Source organism: Microtus oregoni, unplaced genomic scaffold, assembly GCF_018167655.1.
Source record: "Microtus oregoni isolate MIOR12 unplaced genomic scaffold, Mior012 000012F_ref0000307, whole genome shotgun sequence".
NCBI lineage: Eukaryota > Metazoa > Chordata > Mammalia > Rodentia > Cricetidae > Microtus > Microtus oregoni.
Window position 1 is genome coordinate 16,671,892 of NW_024543071.1, and position 23,291 is coordinate 16,695,182.

General features: G+C 47.6%; 1 pseudogene; it reads right to left on the bottom strand.

Annotated features, from left to right (window-relative positions):
- Positions 1-16,336: 16,336 nt before the first annotated feature.
- Positions 16,337-23,291, bottom strand: part of LOC121454092 — a 38,208-nt pseudogene continuing 31,253 nt past the window's right edge.

The following is a 23,291-nucleotide window of genomic DNA, read 5'->3' on the forward strand; positions in this document are numbered from 1 at the left end:
GGCGGAGGGGGGAGATGCTAATGAGGCTTTCGTAAACTCCGGCTTATCATTGGCCGATGGGAATTTGGTACCACCTCGTCCTGCTGCTCTCATTGGCTCTGCACAATCTGCTGTTCCCTCTGCCTCCAACTCCTCCCCCCTCCTCCCTTCTTTTTCTGCCTTTTGGCTTCTCACCCATCCCCCGCTGGTCCTCCACCCAGCCCCCACCCTGCCACGGGGGCGCTTCGGCGGTCTTTCTGGGAGAGAGGACCCAATCCAGCAGTGGGGGTTGGCTTCCAGGCCAGGAAGACCCGGCAAGGTTGGGGAAGCCACGATAGCTCCGATCACTCATAACTCCATCCGGTCTTGGCATTTCCAGAGGCGCGTGGGAAGGGAAATGGCTACCACCAACAGAGAGCAAAGCGGAGCGGTGCCTGCAGGCCCGCCCCCGTCCCCAACTGGCGCCTCTGTAGACCCCGCTGGAACAATGACTCTGCCTTGCTCACCAGCTCCAAGATGCTTACCAGATAATATTCTGGTGCCATAATCAAGTTTTCAGAAATCAGTGGCCTGCCCCTTCCCACTAGGCTCACTGTGAGGGCACAGCGGCTGTATCCAATCCCACCCCCTATCCTCATGCCTTCCGAAAGCACATGGCACCTTTGGGAGACTCTAACGTCAGGTTGGAATTTTGCAGTTTTTCTTTATGGAAAAGACCAGGAGATCGCAGGCCAGGCGGGACTCGTGTGTGGAATAGGAATAGGGAGCGGTGGCTGTTGAATGATTACTGCAAGCCTCGCTGTGACTGCGCAGTGGGTACTCCATCCTTCCGCTTTAAACAGGAGGAATGTGGCGTACACAGGTACACAGTTGAGACAGCTTGCGAGTGGTCTTCTCAGCCAGTGAGTGGTGGGGCAGGCTGAGCACAGCCATACGGAAAGAATGCTCTCAACCCCTGCCCAGGACCCTATGACCCTTGGCTCGTTAGAGACCTCCCCTTCATGGGCCCCTCTTCTCTGGGTCTGTGTTAACTCTATCAAGAGAGCCTGTAACCCGGAAGGCTATGCATTCACAGAGTCTGCTTCCAAAGGCAGGTCACCCTATTATTGTGTTGCCCACCTCCTCTAGGAAAAAGGGCACAATAGATATTGGGGCAGTACTCTAGAGATGCTGGACATTTCCTGGGAGCAAGACAGACCTCTTGCCTCCTGATTCTCGGGGGCTTGCCAGCTCTCTAGTGACCAGATACCTCCATTCCAGACCTGGCTGGCTCGCCAGTGCTAGCTAGGAATGCTGACTGGTACCAGGTATTCTCAGCAAAGGGCAGTTGGGCTGGGGTGACTCAGAAGTGCTGACTGAAATTACCCGGAGGCGCTGCTACCCCTTGGGTTGTCTGTGTGATGTCTAATCTGCTTGCTTCTTCTACCAGCTGTGTCCTTGGCTGCTAAAACAAACTCCCTTAGACTGTAAGGCATGTACAGGAGAAATCGGTGTCCCATGGTTTTGAAAGCCGGGCATCTACACCAAAGCACCAGCTGTCTGACATCTGCCAAGAATGGGCCATCTCTTCTCTGTCTTCAGTAGGGAGGGGATGAGCTTTGTCTCTGGGGTTGCTTTTTTTTTTTAAAGAAGTTCAGTTGTATGGACGTGTGTGTGTGTGTGTGTGTGTGTGTACACATGCGTGCAGGTACTTTAAGAAAGCCAGAGGTGGTGGATCCCCTGGTGCTGGAGTTGAGCATCCTAACATAGGTGCTGAGAACCAAACTCTGGTCCTCTGGAAGAATAGCAAGTGCTCTTAACTGCTGAGCCACATCTCCAGCCCCTGGGATTTCTTTTATAATAACACTAATATCATCCATCATCAGGATGAAGGGTCACCTTCCAAGCCAGCGTTCCAAATACTAATGAGGTTTCTCCATAAGAGTTCAGATTTTGGGGGCTGGAAAGATGGCTCAGTGGTTAAGAGCACTACTTGCTCTTCCAAAGGTCCTGAGTTCAATTCCCAGCAACCACATGGTGGCTAACAACCACCTGTAATAAGATCTGGTGCCCTCTTCTGGCTTGCAGACATACATGTAGACAGAATACTGAGAATACTGTATACAGAATTAATAAATCTTTATTTTTTTTAAAAAAAGAGTTCAGATTTCAAAGTATGGCACTCTTTTGGGTAGAAGATGCAGGGTTTCCTTTGGGATGCCTTAATTGCTACGGAAGACAGCTCTACATCTGAGACAAACCTGCCCTTGCACTTCCTCAGCCTGCAGTCCACGGTGCTGCTGGCATTGATACCTAGGATTGGTTGGCGAAGTTACTTAAGCCAGTTGCTATTGCAGTCATTGTCTATCAGAGAAAGCTAGGGGAGGCCTGCCAAGACAGCCATGTAGAACAGGAGCCCTACATTTCTCTACAAGACCATTTGCTGCCCTGGGGAAAAAGTTCTGGGAGCCTAGAAAAGGGCTGAGTTAGAGAGAATGAGTTCCAGGAAGAAAAAAGGTGGGAACAGTGTAACTGTTGACAGAGGCAAGAGAGGACGCTGCCTGTTTCATCCCATGCATGCCAACTTCAGGACTTCCTGGGGGCAGCATGAGGCTTGGCATCAAGAAGTGAACATCAAGTTACGGGTACTAAGTGATGAACATCTGTCTGTAGCTGAGTTTGCAGTGATGCAGGTAAGAGCTATTTTGGTACAGTGCATGCTTGGAAGGTAGAGATGAGAGCTGTACCATTCCTGCATGAAAAAGGACACAAGGTGCTAGGGTAGTTTTTAATCTTGACCCCTTCAACCTAGGAGAGTCAGATTAAAATAACTTAACTGTCACTTAGGCATCTTAAATAAATCAGTTAATTTGAATTACAGGGAGTCCTGATGGTCTTGGGATGAAGCATGTACTTTCTACCATGACTTTAGAGGCCCTCTGGACCCTGGAACTCCCCTGCTTTATATATTTCTCTTAAAGGCCCTCATTGCTCTTCAATCCCTTGATATTTTACTGTTAAAACCTATGGATAGTCCTTCCCCTTTGCCAGAGCATTCTACCCCTCCAACCTTTACCCTCTGTTGACCTTACTGATTTCCTAGTTGTTGTTCTTGGTTTTTGTTTTCTTTTCTTTTTTCTTTTCTTTTTTTTTTTTTTTTTGGTTCTTTGAGACAGGGTTTCTCTGTAGCTTTTGGAGCCTGTCCTGGAACTAGCTCTTATAGACCAGGCTGGCCTCGAACTCAACAAAGATCCACCTGCCTCTGCCTCTGCCTCCCGAGTGCTGGGATTAAAGGCGTGCGCCTCTACCGCCCAGCTTGTTTTTTTTTTTTTAAATCTTTTTTTAAATCTTTTTTTTTTTTTTTTTTGGTTTTTTGAGACAGGGTTTCTCTGTGGCTTTGGAGCCTGTCCTGGAACTAGCTCTGTAGACCAGGCTGGTCTCGAACTCACAGAGATCCGCCTGCCTCTGCCTCCCTAGTGCTGGGATTAAAGGCGTGAACCACCATCGCCCGGCTTGGTTTTGTTTTTAAATCACCCAATAGTTTACCAGGTTGGCTCTCTGTATCACATGTTCTTTAAGCCCTTTGTGGTTTCTGCTTTCCTGACATTGTTTTAGGATTAACGGAGAAGATAGGGCTTGAGTACCTGACCCAAGATGGGCATTGTTCGTTGAATTTATCATACACGTCATAAATAGGATGCACTTGAAATATTACCTCTTTATTATCTCTTCCAGGATCATCCTCCTTTAAGCAGTAGATGAGCGTTACAGATAAGGCTGTTTTGAAAAGATGCCTTTTCTTTTCTTCTCAACCAGGATGGCAAGCCTTAGGGATTTCTAGGGATGGAGCAGTGGGAAGTGGAGATGTGGCAGATGAATGGAGAATTTTCTGTCCTGCATCACTTGGGGACCTTGCTATCAGTCTCACACTGTGGCATGTTTTCTACCTCTCATTTCTTTTTTTTTCCTTATTTTTTTTATTTTCATTTATTTACTTATTAAAGATTTCTGCCTCCTCCCCGCCACCGCCTCCCATTTCACTCCCCCTCCCCCAAACAAGTCCCCCTCCCTCGTCAGCCCAAAGAGCAATCAGGGTTCCCTGCCCTGTGGGAAGTCCAAGGACCACCCACCTCCATCCAGGTCTAGTAAGTTGAGCATCCAAACTGCCTAGGCTCCCCCAAAGCCAGTACGTGCAGTAGGATCAAAAACCCATTGCCATTGTTCTTGAGTTCTCAGTAGTCCTCATTGTCCGCTATGTTCAGCGAGTCCGGTTTTATCCCAGGCTTTTTCAGACCCAGGCCAGCTGGCCTTGTCTACCTCTCATTTCTAAGAGAAAGACAGGAACTAGCCAGACAAAGGGAATAAAGAGGAGAGGGCCACATACTGGACTCTGAGCTGGCTCATCCTAGCTCAGCAAAACACTAACGAGAGAAACGCCTTTTGTCACAGTGTGAACTCATCCTCAGCCAAAGAAAAGAATGAAAATTACTTTAAGTAGTTATCCCCTATCATGTTCAGATACAAAGTAAGTGCTTTCTAATGTAGAATTAGGGCAGGCTCTCCTCATAAGCTCCATAAGGAATGTAAATTAATAATGATCTTTTTATCGACTCTTCCGCCCATTTCACTCCCCTCCCCTTCCTTTCCTTCATGAACAACTCCAGTCCAAAGACATCGGATAAGCAAGGTATTTCTCCTCAGGGTGGTTGGACTTCGGGAGCACAGAAGTATCTAGAATTAGGTGCTGCAGTGTAAGCCACTGTAGAGTTCTTGTTCGGGATGCTGTTTGGCACTGGGTGCTGGAGCCTGAGTGGAGAAAGCAGAGGACACTCCACCCCACTCCCACTCCTGGAGGAACAGCCCGATTCAGGTGTTGGGTCCCAAGTACAGTGAGGAACGTGACTGGCTGGTGAAGAAGGGGTTCCGTACACAGTCTCTGGGAATGTTCCTTCTGGAAGGGACCAGGGAGAGGGGTCGAAGGTCAGCTCTGCCCATTCATTCCTTTCTGCTGTAGAACTCTGAACCATTTGCGAAATCTCACTCAAGACTGTTAAGTGTAGGAAGGTGTGTGTGTTAAGCTAAAAGAACATTCTATTCCTATTTTATTTAAAAGTTTGCTAGCTTGCTTTATAAACCCAGATATGTAGGTGTTTCTTCTCTTGGTAGGGCCCTGATATCTTTTCTCTTCCACTTCATTATTCTTAGAAGAGAAATTAAGGATGTATAATTTTTTTAAAGTATTTATTTATTTATTATGTATACAATATTCTGTCTGTGTGTATGTCTGCTGGCCAAAAGAGGGCACCAGACCCCATTACAGATGGTTATGAGCCACCATGTGGTTGCTGGGAATTGAACTCAGGACCTTTGGAAGAGCAGGCAATGCTCTTAACCACTGAGCCATCTCTCCAGCCCCCAAGGATGTATAATTTAATAAGTTGTCTGTGGGCTGGGGATGTAGCTCAGCACTAGAGGCCTTGCCTAACACGAGCAAGGCCTCTTCTATCAGCAGCACCACAAGAAAAAAAAAGAGTTGAGGGTTATTGTTCACACGTGTAATTTTCTTTCTTGGGAGGCTGAGGCAGGAGAAATTTGCATTCAGAATAAGCCTAGGCAAACCGGGCGATGGTAGCGCACACCTTTAATCCCAGCACTCGGGAGGCAGAGGCAGGCGGATCTCTGTGAGTTTGAGACCAGCCTGGTCTACAGAGCTAGTTCCAGGACAGGCTCCAAAGCCACAGAGAAACCCTGTCTCGAAAAACCAAAAAAAAAAAAAAAAAAAAAAAAGAATAAGCCTAGGCAACGTCGTGAAACCGTGTCTAAAATAAACAGCCCATGCCATTTATCACATCACTCTAAATTGCTGTTGCGTGTTTAATAGCCCAGTCCGCACAGGGATAACTCAGGTATGGGAAAAACATGTGTCAGGCAGTCATTTTACAGCCACAGGTCACAAGTGGAGCTAGCCAGACCTGGGTAGCGTAACGTCCCTTCCACATATTGGGATAGATGTGTCCCTGTCTTTGGCCCGGTCTAGTAGCTGCCCCTCACTGTGCTTGTGGGCTGTGATCTGCCAGGTAAGTCGCTTAGTATCATGGTCAACTTAGTCAAAGTTAACATTTTCAAAATGGCCAAAATTGGTATTTTTCTCAAACGTAAATTTAAAACCATTCTTGTCTCCTCTTCCCTTTTCTTCTCCTCCTTCCTTTTCATTTTATAGAGCACTGTTCCCAGATAAAGTTCATGAGAATTTCTTTCGGCTCTGGAAAGAAGCTTATTACAGGGAGAAAGGAGACCAGTTGATGCGCTTAGCTTTATGCTTACCAAATCCATTTCTAAGAAGGCTTTGCCGTGTGTTTTTTTGAAAATTCAAATAAAGACAAATTCAAATGAAGAGAGGAAGGAATTTTCATTTTACATTTTTTTGTTTTTGTTTTTCGAGACAGGGTTTCTCTGTGGTTTTGGAGCCTGTCCTAGAACTAGCTCTTGTAGACCAGGCTGGTCTCGAACTCACAGAGATCCGCCTGCCTCTGCCTCCCAAGTGCTGGGATTAAAGGCATGCGCCACCACCGCTCGGCCTTCATTTTACATTTTTGAAGCAAAATTGGAGTTTATCGAGGGAAAGTTTCCATATACTCAAGCACAAGTAGAGAAAGACAGAGTAAGTGAGAGGAAGAAGATGAGAGCAGAGAGAGATGGGGAGGGAAAAGGAGAGGGCAGGAAAATAAGAATATCAGTACCCACGCAGGCAGTGAGCAGGCCACCAGGACCCTACATGATAAAGTATGGCTGGTGAGCTGGCTTGGCAGCGAAGCTACTTGTGCCACGCCTAAAGATCTGAGTGCAACCCTTGGAACCCTCGTGATGGATAGAGAATCCCTGAAGTCGCCCTCTGACTTCCACACCCAACCTGTGGCATGGACTCTCTTGAACACACAATACACTCGCAAAATAAGTGTGAAAAAATCAAAGCGAAAACAAGCAAACAAACACAAAAATTAGGTGGGGAGGAACTCTATAATTATTAAAATTTTGTTTTGTTTTTCGAGACACAGGTTTCTCTGTAGCTTTGGAGCCTGTCCTGGAACTTGCTCTGTAGACCCGGATGGCCTCAAACTCAAAGAGATCCGCCTGCCTCTGCCTCCCGAGTGCTGGGATTAAAGGCGTGCGCCACCATCGCCCGGCCACACAGTCTATCTTATAAACAGTTTCTCCTGTGACAAATAGGGAATGTGCTTCTCCAAAACAACAAAGTAGCCAGTGTCGGTTGCTGGGAAATGTGGAGCCAGAGATGAGTGGAGAGGCAGAGGGGATGCGTAGAATTAGTGAATAGTGTGTAGACAGGCAGAAGAAAAGTAGTGAGCAGGTCCAGAACAAAGAAAGGTGTGCACTAGTGAAGCCACGCGTGAATGGCATTTACACAGTCACCACAGTACAAACACTAGTTACTGATTTAACTAAAATTATGACATCGCTGTATTGAGGGGATGGAGAAGACGAAGTGTGTGGGTTCCTACCTGAACGCTTGAGTGTGTGGCTGTCATCACAGTGATAGTAGTTCAAAAATTACATTTCCTCTGGGAAGTGGTGGCGCACGCCTTTAATCCCAGCACTCGGGAGGCAGAGGCAGGTGGATCTCTGTGAGTTCTAGGCCAGCCTCGTCTACAGAGTACGTTCCAGGACATCCAGGGCTGTTATACAGAGAAACCCTGTCTCAACAAACCAAAAGAAAAAGGAAAAGAAAGAAATACAGAAAGTGTCGTGTCGCAAGAGTCAACTAAAAAGAATTCAAAGATGTTTTTCTGGGGCACAGAATGGGAGGAAAGTGGCAAAATAACTATTCCTGCCTCTCTCCTCTCTGTCCCTGTCTCTGCCCCACCACACTTGGCTACAAGAGACTTTTTACATGAACAGAAACCTCTAAACACCTGTCCCTGAACCTCTCAATCTCAGCCTCTCTCTCAGTCAGGTCTCCCAGTGTAGCCCAGATAGCCTTGTACTTTTTAAAATATTGAGAATTGCATGCAATACACACAAATAATGCATTTTGATCAAAGGTAGCCTTTAACTCTGGATCCTTCTGCCTTTGTCTCCTTAGTCTACAGTTGGTCAGCTGGTGTGACACTGTACCTGGTATGTCCCAAATCTCTTAAGACATTGTTTTATGTCATATCTAACACCCCCCCCACACACACACACACAGCAGCCTATACCCCAGCACCCAAGCAAGGATGTCTTAAGATTGGAAGGCTCTGGGTGATTCTGGGATCTACGTTTCCAAATTTCCGGGATTATTTTAGAAGTCTTCCTCTTTAGCTCTATTTCATTGTCGCTTGCCTTCTCCCAAAGGTTTTTTGTTTTGTTTTGTTTTGTTTTCATTTTGTTTTGTTTTTGTTTTTCAAGACAAGGTTTCTCTGTAGCTTTTGGAGCTTGTCCTGGAACTAACTCTTGTAGACCAGGCTAGCCTCGAACTCACAGAGATCCGCCTGCCTCTCAAGTGCTGGGATTAAAGGTGTATGCCAACACCCGCCCAGCTTCCCCAAAGATATTTAAAGGGTTGAGTGAAAACAAACACAGAAACAAAACACTAGGCTGACTCCGCCCTCCTCTACTCCCTCAACTGTAAATCCTCGACTTTCTCCCAGCTCTCCATCATCTCACAGGGCTGGAAGACCATGGGCCTGTCTGCCTGCTGTAGGTGGGACTCCGTGGCGCTGACACGTGGAAAACATGCCCTTATCCTTCCATGTTTCCTTTCTGCTGATATTTTCATATGGAACGAGTACTCCCTCTCGACCAGATTTTTGAGTAGTTTTCTTCTTTTCTTTGCTGTGATCTCCAGGCCAAGTCTGATCTATATAATAAGTTCCAGGCTTGCCAGGGCTACGCAGCAGTGTTTGTCTCAAAAGCAAGCATAAAGAGTGGGGGGTGAGGGGTGGCACTCCTGAGTGTGGTAGCTGGCTAGTGAGCTGAGGAAAGTTTCAGGCATGTAAAGGTGCTCACGACCCTTTACAGAACGTTCACAGCACCCCACTTGGAGCATGCTCTCTTGTATGAGGTCCAGGTGAGGAATGGTTTCTTACAGGTTTTCCGTCAATTGACATGTACCACCAGACCCAGACCCTGGATTCTTATGCTCTTTAACGTGGTCTTGCCTGCTTTTTTCTTTTTTTTTTCTTCTTCTCCTTCTCTTTCTTTTCCTTTTTTCTCCCCTTTTTTCAAGTCTCTCCATATAGCTCCAGCTGTCGTGGAGCTCACTGTGTAGACCAGATAGCCTGGAACTCACAGTGATCCTCCTGCCTCTGCCTCCAGAAGTGCTGGGATCAAACGCCGCTCCACCATACTCAGCGCTTACTTGCATTTCCATTTTCAAGGCACCTTTATTCATGCATGACTCTGCAATGTGGTGCTTTTCTTTCACCCAGTTAGGAAAATGTTCCACAATGTTAGCATATTTCATTTTACAAATTTAAAAAAAAAATTCATTACTATCACCACTGATTTTACCAGACAAGCCTGAAATTGTTGGGAAGCCATCAAACTCCGTGGCATAAGCGAGCTTTCCAGACCTCTAATATTTGACTTAAGAATTCTTAGGGCAATTGTCATAAATTGTTTCCTTAAAGTAATAGCTTTACCGAACCAATATTTGAGAAAGCCTGCCCGTTACTGAAGTGATTAACGATTGATTGGTCATCATACTTTGGTGAGATTGTCTCAAAAAACAAACAACAACAACAAAAAAAAAAGTTAATTCACCTTGCAGATAAAGTAACGAATGCTGCCCTTGGAGACACTCCATGCCCCCCACCCCGTGCAGATTCCATCAGCTAAGTGCCAGTAATTCTGCTCCTTAGGCGACTCAGATGTCCTTTGCCCTTCCCACTACCTAATGAAGTCTGGATCTGGCCTTCCAGCCCTAGCCTGGTCCCCTCTGCTCTGCTCTGGCCACGACAGTGACTTTCTGAAACAGAGATTTTCCTGTCCTGCTGGAGCACAGCTCATGACTGCTTATCACCGAGTAATCTAGACTTTCGGTGCCTGGCTAGTATTCACAGCCTCCCCTGCACATTCTCCTCTCCACACCCCTTCAGGCCCGGGAACATCAGCCCGAATCGTTTCTAAACATTTTGCTCTGTGTTTTCTGTAACATCGTCCCCAACCACGACATACTATTGGATTTTTTCTTTGACTACTGGATATTTTTCTTTGAGCTGGCGCCCTGCCTCCTATATGATAGATGCCTGCACGAAGCAGTAAGATCGCGCGCCCTGTTTAGCCAAGTCCCCCCACGGAGGAGGGAGCAGGCGACCAGAGCCCATACCCCAGGTCGTCCATGGTGCAGGGCTGGCTACGTAGAGCTCACAGCTCTGCGTTCCTCCTCCACACACACGGAGATGGGGGGGAGGGGAAAATCCCAGGAAGCTCTCTATCAGCTCCACCTGGAATCCCCACTCCTGCAGAGCCAGGATGGGGGCTGGGGTTGGGGGCAGAAAAGGCTCTACAACGACCCGGGCAGCCAAGCAGCAGGGGCGGCGCCTTCTGATTGGAGCGGGCCCGGGCAGAGCCGCAGCGCGGCTGCCGATTGGCTGCTCGAGGTCGGACGTTGTGGGCCGAGTGAACGCGAGTAACCCCGGGGGCGGGTGCTGACCGAGAGTAACCCCGGGGAGGGGCCTCCTCTCCCTCCTCTCCCTCCTCTCCCAGGGTCTCTCTCTCGGCGTCTCGGCCCCCAGGCCCGCCCACTGCAGAGTTGCAGGGCCGGAGGCGGCGTACGGTTGGTACGTGAGCACCTCGGAACTTGGGTTTCCACACCGATCTTCCTTCTGCCCTAAGCTTCCTTATGTGGGAGTTTAATGGGAAGTTTAGAGTGTTGGAGCACAGCTGGAGTCTCACAAAAGACTGTAGTGTGTACTTTAATGATCCAGGGAATTGACGGCTTGCCCTCCCTGTCCCAGTGTAGAAAAGACAGGGCTCGATGCTACTAGAGGTGCAGTTTCCTACCCTATGTCCCAGGAGCAAGAGTGGGGTCGGAGGATCTTGGGGGCTGACTTTTGTGGAAGGAAGAAGGAGAAACACGAGAATCCTCAAGGGGCACAGTGACTGCTGGTGGGAGTATAAACTGGTGCAGCCAGTGAAAGAAAGCTTGATGTCCTCACAAAAAGAAATGGATTCACAATATGAGCAAAGAAAGGCTCTCCTGGTTGCATACAGAGAATGCTGAAAGCGGGTTCTCAAATATTTGCACAGAAATATCTGTAGCAACACACTTCACCCTGAAAGGTTGAGACGAACAAGTCGTACATGAGCTGGGAACACAGCACAACCCAATAAGGATCAGCAGGAGTGAAATACTGATAGACACGACAGTATGAACGAGAGCCCAAAATGTCAGGAGAGAAGAGATCTTCTGAATCCCACAGGCTGGGTGGTTTCATTTCTGTGAAATATCCCCGGTGGGTAAATCCTAGAGACAGAATGTTGATCATTACAAGGCCTAAGAAACAGGGTGGAGCTGGAGTTGGGGGACCCACGGTTGAACGGGTATGATTTTTCTCTGGGGGTGATGAAAATGATTTAGAGCTAAAGGTATTGGTTGCACATTGTTATTAATGGAGTAAATGTCACAGCGGTGCTTGATTTAATGGAGCTAATTTTATGCTGTGAGATCCACTTCAGTTTAACTATGTGTGTGTGTCAGAAATCACAGACTGCAGGGGGGTTCTGCTGCTGCCCTCCAGAATTTTCTAAGAAAGGGGAGTAATTCCGAGCCCTTCTCTGTCTTTCACCTTCCTTCCCCTTGTTTCTTCTCCTGGCCCTGGTTACTCTCTGCTTTTTCCCTGTGCAAAGTGGCCAAGAAGTTGATGCCTGTTTGCCCCCGCCCCAAGATCCTTACGGGAGCCTAAATCTCTGCGCCAACACAGCCCACGATGTCCCTTTTCTTGTTCTTCCTATTGTACTGTTTTATTGTGGTGCTGGGAACTAAGCCCAGAGCCTTGTACATGCTAGGCATTGAGCATCTGATTCCCCTTTGTGAGCCCTCTTAGGCAGGGGTCTGGGAGAGAGGGACAGAGGGGCAGACCTGAGTTTTGCAAGAGGAGAGGAGTTTTGTTTGTGTGTGCCTTCAAGATAGTTTCAGCTCTTTGTATTCTGTTATCATTGCCTGGCATATTTGCCGCTATAAGTAAGTATACCAAGTAGCCGGTTGCCTGTGCCGCGGACATTGAACTCTAGTTACAGCGTGTTCCCATTTCCATGACATTTCCAACAGTTTGTAGCACAAAGGGAACTAAAAACACGTGGGATCATCTCACGATTTCACTGAGTCCTGACCATAGGTTCTGGGAGATTTTTTTTTTTAAGAGGAAACTAGAACTGTGTGGTATAGCTCAGTGGTGGAGCCCTTGCCTGGCATGTACAAGATCCTGGGTTCAATCTCTACTATCTCCCTGCTCCCCACAAGGAGAAGGCTGGTCTTGAGGAGCCAGGACTCTACAGGACAGTGGGCTTCAGTTAGAAAACCAGAGAAGAAATACCTGGTTTTTCTATGATTTAAGAGTACAGCCTAAAACTCGGGTGTGGCTAGATATTAAGATGACCATGAGGTTAGAGCAGGTTGGGTGCTTGAAGAGCAAAGGGAGCTTATGCAGAAGGATCCATCCTCCTACCAATGCCAGGCAGGGAGCAGGACCAAAACCAAACCAAAACAAATCCCACCTATCCCTGCTGTGGCCAGGAAGTCCACCCTATTCTAGGACCATGAAGATCCAGGTCTGTTTCCTTGGTATAACTGGGTACCACTGGCAGCTAATGGGTGTAACAAGATGCTTGCATAAGGCCTTTGTCCTCTGCTCAACAGAGGAGACAAAGCCTAGGTTCTGGAGTCTGGAGACACCGCAGCAGAGCCCTTGCTGTCTTGCTGCTTTTCTCCTGGGGATCTCGCCCACACCGGGAGCTCAGTTCGGTCAATTACTGCTGCTGATACAGTAAAATGCTGTCTCCCCTAGCTTGCCATGCAGCGCCTGACAGACAGATGGCATTGATGTTATCATGGTGTCCTCCAGTTTGCTAGACTCAACACATGTGTGCCAATCTAAATAAAGTTGTATGTAGGTCCCTGCCATGGCCTGCGACTCCTTTGCCAGTGTAGAACATGCTGTCTTGATTTTTCCAGCGGCGACATCTGCCTTCTTAGCCTCCGGGTTAAAGCGGTTGCCCTTGGCATATTTTTAGTCTCTGTTTTCTTTATCCTTGAGATGGTAGACTACACAGCACTGGAAGTTAGAGAATACTGTTTCCTCTAACCAAAGACTTGGGTTTCATCAGTGCTTTCTTATCTATTTGGCCTTGAATTAAAAACAACCAAATACAGAGTGTATGCTGGTTTATTTCAAATAATTTAATTAAAACAGTTTATTTGTGAGTTTGAGTGTGTGTGTGCACACACACTTAGAAAGCCAGGTCTTAAATGGTTAAACAAAAGTCTCCACTGAATTAAGTCTTGGTGTGATAACCTTTGCTGTGGGGGGATTCAATGACTAACATCCTCAGAATGGTTCTACATCATGATTTCATCCAGATGGAGGCCAACCTTAGGTTAGAAAGTGAACGGACAAAGCTTGTTCTAGAAGCTCTCAGAAGCCAAGATGCTAGTCTGGAAGCTATTGCAGGAATCCAGAGCTTCCGCGAACTGTAAAGTCAAGTCTGCCCCACAGATCAAGTAGACAAAGCAAAACCAAACCAAAACAAACCCCACCTATCCCTGCTGTGGCCAGGAAGTCCTCCCTATTCTAGGACCACGAAGACCCAGGTCTGTTTTCTTTTCTCCTAAGGTCAAAGGCCTGGCATTCTTAGAGGGCTCTTTGTTCTTTGGGGGCAGACATTCTATAGACAGGAAGTGACAGCCTGGCTTGGGCTGTAAGGTAAGAAATGCTCTCCTAGGCGGGCCTCCTGCTGCTGCTCTCAGCCTCTCCCAGGGTCTCCTTGTTGAACCTTTGTGAGCATATGACTCATGAGTCCTGACATTTCCCTGGGCTGTGCTGTCAGCTTTGTGGTGTCAGCTTGAAGTTTGAATTAATGCCAGCAGACTGTTTTCTGCTGCCAGAGTTTAACCTCACATTGCTTTTAGGATGGGTAGGTTCCTGGGGTATGACTCAGTCTTTGCAGGTTCTACTTCCTTTTCATAGTTAAAGGTGAAGGATGTGGATAGAGTGATGGGCCACAGAGGCAGTCCCTGAAGACTGCATTGAAGCCTCAAAGCTTCCCAAACAGTGCAGACAGGCTGGTGGCCCTAGCCTTTAATCCCAGCTCTTGGCCGGCAGAGGCAGGTGGATCTCTAAGTTCGAGGCCAGCCTGGTCTACATAGTGAGATCCAGGAGAGCCAGGGCTAAACAGGGGAAAACTGCCTTGAAAAACCAAAAGAACGAAAGAAAACCCCCACAAACTCACAGTAAAATTAGGTTTAGAACGGACAGCAAAGAAAACGATGGCGAACTTGCTCGTAAGCCGCACCGACCTCTTTGAGTTTTAGTTCAGAGACTAAAACTGGGCTATTAGAAAACTCAGGAGAAAAACTTCTTTCAGTGCCATAACCACTTTTTATGACTTTCTTAGTTTTATACGCCACTCTAAACAGTCAATTGCATCATGAAACTGAGTCGCTCTGGCTGGTTGTGAAGCCCTTCTCAATCGTCCTCCGTCTCTGGAGTGCCAGATTTCAGGTATGTCCCACCATGCCCAGCTACAACGTCTTGTGATGTAAACAGTACTAATAATACATCACAGAGAAACCGGGACTCAGGAGAGGACCCAGATTCAAACTCTTTTCAATAGGACACCTAGTCACTCGGCAAATCTCAACTCCTGGATGTCTTCATTCAGAAACTGAGGAGCTGCCTGCTTCATTTACTCCCCAGCAGTGTACAGAACGAGTGAGCTGTTCATTCTGCTCTAATTCAGTTTCCTCAGCAGGAAGAGCTAGAGGCGCGGGGACATTTTCAGGATCCAGTCAACTACGCCGTTCACCTTAAATTTTGGGTTGTTTCAACACTACCTTCTAATGTGCCTTTTTTTCCTTTTTTTTTTTTTAAAGACAGTGTCTTACTATGTAACCCTGTCTGGCCTACAACTTGCTTTGAAGAACCAGTTGGCTTTAAACTTGTAGAGATCCACCTGCCTCTGCCTCCTGAGTGTTGGGGTTAAAGACAAGGGCTACCACACCTAGCATGCTTATTCTTTTTGGATGTCTGGAAATTTTATAGATTTTATAATTTTATAGATTACATGTTTATATATTATATAATTTACACATAATTTTATAGATTTTGTATAATTTTATAGATTATCACTGTGAGAGCAGCAACCGTTATCACAAATGTGTCAGCTTAGGAAAATGACGGACGATAGATGACTCCTCAAACTTGTGATCAGCTGTTCTCAGCAGATCCGGACACACCCAACCTGCAGACTTCCTGCACCACAAAATAAGGAATTTGCTTGCTGTTAAAGGAAAATAAGAGCCTCCCCTCACCCTCCCAGAGGCTGTGATTCCTACTAAGGAAATGTTTCTCCTTCATGCCCTCTAAGTTAAAGCTTGAGCGCGCCAACATCCCCGGCTGTCACACGCTCAGGAGAGAGAAAGAGCCTGTGGCAAGGCCATGAAGATATTTCTAGCGGCTTATTTCCAGCTCAAAGACAACATTATTTATGAATTCTACCCTGCAGGCTAACTCTCGCTCCTTATTATTTCCCAAGCCCTCTGCCAAATAAAGATCTTTTCTCTTCCTGCTGGGCAAGATATGGACTTTGGCAAACCAACAGGCCTTCCCCAGAGCTGTGCTCCCTTTCTAGCCTGAGGCTCAAGAGACCTCAAGGGACTAGGTTATCTGGAGAGAACTTTATTTTTGATCTCCAGGACTTGAAAGGCGGTAAGCAGCTGCTTGGGGAGGCAGTGAGGGAAAAGACAGGAAGGCAACTTGAAAGCTGGGCGGTGGTAGCACATGTCTTTAATCCCAGCACTCGGGAGGCAGAGGCAGGCCGTTCTCTGTGAGTTCAAGTACAGCCTGGTCTACAGAGCAAATTCCAGGACAGGCTCCAAAACTACAGAGAAATCCTGTCTTGAGAAACAACACAAAACGAACAACAATAACAACAACAACAACAACAAAACAACAACAACAAAAAAAAACCCATAGAGATGAAAGACTAATGGAAATGGGAGAAGGCAAGATCTGCTTAGCATCAAGGTCAGTGTGACCTTCCAGTGGTGACCATTTTACTGCTGCACTGGAAGGCAATAGGTTACGGTAATTGCCTTTAGCATCCTGGACCATTAAATCCCTGACCAGATAGTTTCTGGAATGGGACCCAGATGACGCCAAACTCAGCCCTTCTTATAGTTTCCAGCTCTGGTTCTTTTTTTAATCCTGGCTAAGACAGAAGCCTTGGACACTCTCTTCCAGTCGTAAGCCAGGCCCAGGGCAGCCATGCAGTCAATGAAGAATGTAGTTAAGCTGACGTGCCAGCCGTACTCACTGGCAGAATAGTCGTAGGGGAAGGCGTGGTGGTAGTTGTGGAAGCCCTCGCCTGGAAGAGAAGCACGGGGAGCATTAGGGGGCTCAGTGACTGCTGCCTCCTGATCTTCGCATTCCTCTGACCTGTTGTATACCTCAAACTTTGGAAAATCATGATCTTGCTGAGTAGACCCGGTACTTTCTACTCTAGAATAGTGAGTTACCATCCATAAACAAGGATTTCAGAGACCCTGGTTACCCATGACCTGTCATGGATCCTCGTGAGACGAAAGTTTCTATCAAAATATAAAGGTGTAAAAGAGAGACTGGTTCCGCTAGAAAAGCTAAGGCGCTGGAAGAATCAGGGAGGAGGCAGATCAGAAGAGGAATTATGGGTAAAACTCAGAGATCCACCTGCCTCTGCCTCCCGAGTGCTGGGATTAAAGGTGTGTGCCACCACCGCCCAGCGAAAGCAACTTATTTTCCCACAGCACTGGTGTTCCCTGTAAGATCTCCAAGAGAAGGCATGGGCAGCACCAGCAGAGAGCCAGAAAAAAAGGCAGCTGTCCAGTGGCCAAGGAGCCCCTTCAGCTGCTGCAGGTTCATCGTGGGCTGCTCTAGTTACTGAGTCTCTCAGCCTTGACCCTTTGATGGGGGAAGTGACGTTAACCAAAAGCACTCTGGGTGCACGGGGTAGAGTACTGGCCTTCATGGCCAGTACACACCCACGAAGCCCTGGATTCATCCCTAGGTTGTATGAATAGGACCTTGCGCACACCTCTAATCCAAGCACTCATGAGGTGGAAGTGAAGACTAGAAGTTCAAGGAGGTCTTCAGTTACGTGGCAGACTTGGAGGTGTTGCTGAAGTAGATAAGACCCTGTCATCTAAACGGAACAAACAAAAACCCAGAACCACTCTCAGAAGTCTTAGAAATTTCCTCTAACTGGGAAATTCTGAGAACTCTCAAAGTGAACTCTTCTCTCCACCGAAAGGTAAATAAAGTTGTTCTTGCCTCAAGACAGTTGGCACCAGCGGGGACAAATGTGGAAACTCCCCACAGGCTTGCCAATGATTGGCAGCATTGCTCTCCTTGAACCTATTCCAACACCAACAATGCTCAAGGCTTATCAGCTTAGGGTAACCAACAGATAATGAGACAGATAGTAAAACAAAGATACCCCCAGCTAGAGGAGCGAATACAGAAGTCAATAAGGAAGAGAAAGAAATCTCTTTCTAGTTTCTAGAAAAAACTCTAGCCAGGGCTTCTCAAGGTCTATACTTCTGGTTTTCCTTGTGAGAGCTGTGTGACGTAAGAACATGCAAAATGGGGGAAGGTGTCAGAAGCTAGAGAGGAGAGTCATAAAACAATGACAAGATGAAAATTCTTCCAGAGTGGCATGCTTAGAGTCTTGAAGTAGGTCTTAATTATTTTCTTGATACATTTTAAAGCTTAGATCAGTAGGAAACACCAGAATGGGGTACTCTCTAGCTGATCCTGCTGTCCTATTTGTCCACCTCCTTCCCCAAACAAGGCAGCAGCCCAGGTGACAAGAGAGTGGCATTTCAGAGGCTAATGTAAGTAGCATCTGATGATCTGTGGAGCCCTGGACTTGTCCTGCAGAAGCACTGGTTCTGGCTTCCCCTAGCTCACTCTATCCCTTTTGACCACTGTCCCTGCTTCCCCATACTTAGGAAAGTCTAACCCTGGGTGAGTGCTTCATTCAGAAACCCTTTTCTTTTCCTGCACTGGGCAGTCTCTCTACTCAGTGACCTCTCAGGCAGACAGCCTTGTCCACTGCACTGTGGCTGGTTTCTTTGCCCACCTTCTCACACACTGTACACTCCTGAAGGGAAGGAGACAGTGACCTTCACCACAGTGTCTGTGTCCTTCCTAGTGAGGGACGAGGAGTTAGATTCCTTGATAAGCAACTAATGGGGTAGAGGACCAGGATAAGGTAATGAAGGCAGAAGACTTCCAAGCTATCTAGCCTAGCTTCTTTATCTCCAAGCTTTTTTCTTACCTGACTTGAGACAAAGGTTTTCTATGTAACAAAATTATTTATTTATTTATGGTGTTTTTTTTTTTTTTTTTTTTTTTGAGACAGGGTTTCGATGTGTAGCTTTTGGTGCCTGTCCTCGAACTAGCTCCGGTAGACCAGGCTGGCCTAGAACTCACAGAGATCTGCCTGCCCCTGCCTCCTGAGTACTGGGAATAAAGGCGTGCACTACCACCCCACCACTGACAGGCTCCAGGATGTGTTTTCGCAACAGTTATGGGTTAATCAGCCAGTGTGTCTATGTTTAAACTCACCAACCCTAATTAGGGGAGGAAGACCCTTCAAAGACTTAGCCCTAGCTGCCAGAGGAGACTGGATTTCCAGACTCCGAGACCCCTATCTGCTTGGCAAAGGGTCTCTCTCCCCATGCTTGTGGTGCCCTCTCACCCCTAATAAGACCCTTTCCTCACTTGTTCACCGCTGACTCTGTTTGTGTTGGAGAATTTCCCTGCTGCTTCAGTCTCACTTGAGGATTCTCCTGCCTTTTAATTCTTTAGCTGGCAGAGAACACAAACTTGATTAAGAGCCCTAAATGGGGACACCAGGTCAGTGCACATTTATTGCATTTAATTCATTAAAAATAGCTTAGAAAAGAACAGAGCAATAATCCACAAGCCATGAATCTGTTCTCTCTCTCTCTCTCTCTAAAAGAAAGTTTGAAAGGATGATTTTTGGACCAGTGAGCCAAATAAATCACTCAGCTATGGTTTTGTAATTTCTGGGAGGAAAAGCTAAGACTGCAAACCTCGGCTGCCTGGGGCCTCACCTCTGGCTCCCTCTGCCTTCGCTCTTCTCCGTGGAACAGTGCCAGTTTTTCAGCTTTCTGGTCAACCGTGTTCCAGCAGCCAATTCGTGTGAGGGCAGCGAGGGGGTAGGAGCAGAGCACACACAGTCTTTCTCCCACCAGTAGGATCCCCCCCAACCCCCCCCCCCTCCCGCCGCAGTACGATGGCTCAGCGGGTAAACGCTCTTGTCATCAAGCTTAAATGAGCTTGATTTGATCCCTAGGATCTGTAACACCCGATTCTGTGTTACCCCCTCGGTACAGTTCGCGTGCCACTGTACCATATGCGAGTCCGGTAAGGGCCTGGAGATTGAAAGAACACACAAAGAGACCCGGGTCATTTGAAAGGAGATCAGCCGAATGCCCTTTATTCAACTTTGGGGAAATCCTTATATACCTCTCTGCTGCACAAGGATTTCCGCCCAGGCAGGTGGGAAATTACCACACCAAAGATGGAGTCAACAATGCCCTACAGCTAATCACCAGGCGGGCAGAGGGAGCACAGGAATAAACAGAATGTTTTAGCTGGCTGACCAGAAACTGTCCTCAAAATGAACCCCAAGAACAAGGGTAGATCCGGGCCCTACAGGATCTACCCAGTAGGAGAGCGCTATCCCCCGTGAAGTGTCCTCTGACCTCCACGCGCACTCTGTGACACAGTGCTCCCCACATATAAATAAATAGATGGAATTTTTAAAATTAAAGGGCCAGGCGGTGGTGGCACAGGCCTTTAATCCCAGCACTCAAGAGGCAGAGGCAGGTGGATCTCTGTGCATTCAAGGCCAGCCTAGTTTACAGAGTGAGTTCCAGGACAACAAGGGCTGTCACACAGAGAAACCCTGTCTCAAAAAAAGCAAAAACAAATTTAAAGCAGAGGGGCCAGGACAATAATTTAACAGTTAAGAACACTGGCTGCTCTTCTAGAAGATCCAGGTTTAGTTGGCAGCACTCAGGGTGTAACCTCGCCGTCTATAACTCCACTCCTGGAGGATCCGTTGCCTTCTGACCCCCGTGTTCACCACACGGCACCAGGCACACACCTGGCATACACACACATACACACACACACACACACACACACTTAGGCAAAACACTCACACACATAAAAATAAGGAAATCTAAAGCCATGATTGAAAAGAAAAATATATTAGAGGAACTGTGTTTCTGTGGTGGACACAGTGTTCTCAGGTCCACTCTTAAACACTTTTCTGGAGAAACCAAGAAGAGCGGAAATGCTTTCCTGGGAGAATCCAAGACGTTTACAAGGCCTAGGCCTCCCAGCTCCACTACAGACAGTTCCTGAGACTCTGGCTCCAAAAGAGGCTTTTTGTGGTGGGGCTGCCCATCTGCTCATTTGTCCCTGAGGGTTGTGTAGAAAAACAACCTAAAGTTCCAGAGCAAGGGAACAGCTTTGCTACTTCAGGAGACTGCATGGTGGGAAGAGAGTCACAGCTCTCAGACAGTTCTTTAAGCAAGAAAGTGGAACTGTATCCTAGTGCACTTACTAAGCCCCGAGCACAGGGCAGATAAAGTTCTTGCCACCTGAATGTTACCTGTTCTTTCTAGTGGATCCCCTTGGGAGTCACAGAGTCAGTATTTAAACAAGGAAAACTCTGGCTCCATTCCCTCTGAGCTGGGACGGATTTGCTACTTCTGACCAGGTTTCGATAGAGAGCATCCCACAGACAGGATCTGACCACAGCCTGCATGGAAACACCTTAGTGAAGCTTGAGCCCAGCAGTCACAGGGGAAAGAGAAGTCTTGGAGCTAAGTGGAAACCTAATATTGAACTCCCCAAACCACTGACGGTAGTTTCCTGCTGTACAGTACTCTGATGCAGCCTGTTGTCCTGATGGCACCTGGGAGCAGAATCCAGGCGTTCTGGTGGCTGTTCTAACTGCAGCTCTCAGGCGATGTCTCTCAGGTCATTTAGCTTTTTGTTCCTTTTCCGCAAAGGAGGGGCTGCCTGTGGCAACACCAAGAGTTAAACAATATTTCGTAGCATTGTGCTCAGAGGGTATCCGGGCGGCAGGGCAGAACCACTTCAGTTCTTCCCTCTGGGCTTTTCAGAGCAGCTGCAAAATGGAAGGCAAAGGCTAGACCAAAGTCACTTTTTCTTTGGGATGTCACAAAAAGAGGCCCTAGCCTAAAGGTGGGGGAGGGGTGAAGACAGTCAAGCTGAGCCACCTGCCCTTGGTTCCGCTGCAGAGATCTGGAACACACATCTCTTGATTGCCACTCTCTCAAGCTAGCTGCTCATCAAATAACGCAGGCATGTAAGTAGGTCACCGTGCAGGCTCTGTGTGCCAACATTCTCCCCAAAGACACAGTGCATGCCATCAACAGAATACCAAAAGGTAGCGAGTGCAGTTCTGGCTTTGGGACAATGTTCTAGTTGCTGAGGTTGACCAAGTACAGGCGGTCTGATAAAATCTGGCCTGAGACCTACAGGAAGGGGTTATAGGGAGATAAAACCACATGTGAAGACTCCCCTCCTGGGAAGGAGTGGAGAGATTGTCTGTAGACTGTTGCTCTGGCTCTGGGTGCGTGGGGTCGATGCTCAGCCTCTGGGCTGTTGCTCTGGGTGCGTGGGGTCGATGCTCAGCCTCTAGGCTGTTGCTCTGGGTGCGTGGGGCCTATGCTCAGCCTTTGGGCTGTTGCTCTGGGTGAATGGGCCCTCTGCTCAGCCTCTGGTTTCTCAGAGGAGCTAAGGAACAGAACTGCACCTCCCCATACATCACAAATGGAACGGAGGAACGGTCGACCTGCATCTGTCCTGTTCCCACCATGGTCCTCTGTGGCAATGACAATTTAACTAAACCAAAGTGATTTTTCTATTCTAAAACAACGCCTTGTTGATTGTAATAAGCATCTGGGAAAACTGCTTCCCTGAGAAAGGAGATCTTCTCAGTTTCATTTGCTGGAGTGCCCGAGGGATTTCTGGAGGCAAAGTTTAAAAGGACCAAGCCATCCTACCTCCAAGTCCTAAGAGGTCCATGTGGGACCCTCACCCCTTATTCTCAAGGGGGCCAGAAGAAATTTCCTAGCAGAATGTTTTCCCAGGAAGATAGTGGCCTTCCCCTCTCCTACCCGGGAGATTCTGAGCACAAGGTCACTTAGTCCAGTCAGCCAGCCACCTGGTGATAAGAAGAAAACAAGAGAAAGCTGACTTAACGGGATGGGAGGGAGCAAAAGTCCTTGTACCGGTGCCAAAGCAGCTTCAAAAAGCCTCTTTGTAGCTACACCTTTAAAAGCTTACCCCACAGAGGAGATACAACTCTCTCTACCTCGCTGTAACAAGGTCATTTGGAGACAGGGATTCCAAACCTGTTTGCATTATGCTGACTAAACCTTGCTTATTACAGTCTGGGCGTCTCTGGTGGTCTCTCCCTGGGGGTCGTAATCTGGGCACAACAGTCCTGAGATATCTTACCAAGTGGCCGATCATGTTTCCTACTCCACCACTCTCCAAGACAAAGCTACCGGGGTAGGAAACTTCTTGTCTTCCGGAGGTGTCCAGCCTGACTCTCTGCCGGCCAGACAGCAGCAAGTGGTCCTGGGTCTGTAGAATGTCCTGATCCCCCTTTCTGATTCAGTCTTTGTGGGTCAGAGGTGAAAACATCTGTGGGCCTACAGACAGCTGTGCCAGCTTCCCACACCATGAGCCTCCAAGGAGCTAATTTAGGACAAGTGGGTGGCAGAGTGACAGTTGTCTCTCTTAGTCCAGCATCTTGAAGACGAGGGCTGTTAAAGGCTCTCTTTTCTGACCTGTCCCTGCCAAGGATGGCTGGAAGCAGCCAGTGAACACTGACATTTGAAAGGACTCAGTCCTTGCTACCTCCTGGCTTCAGTAGACAACGGCAAGAGGAGACTAGATAGAGAGTAGAACATGAGACATTTCTGCTGACTTATTTTATTCGAAGAATATTTTGTTAAGCCAGGCAGTGCAGTGGTGGAGCACACCTTTAATCCCAGCACTCAG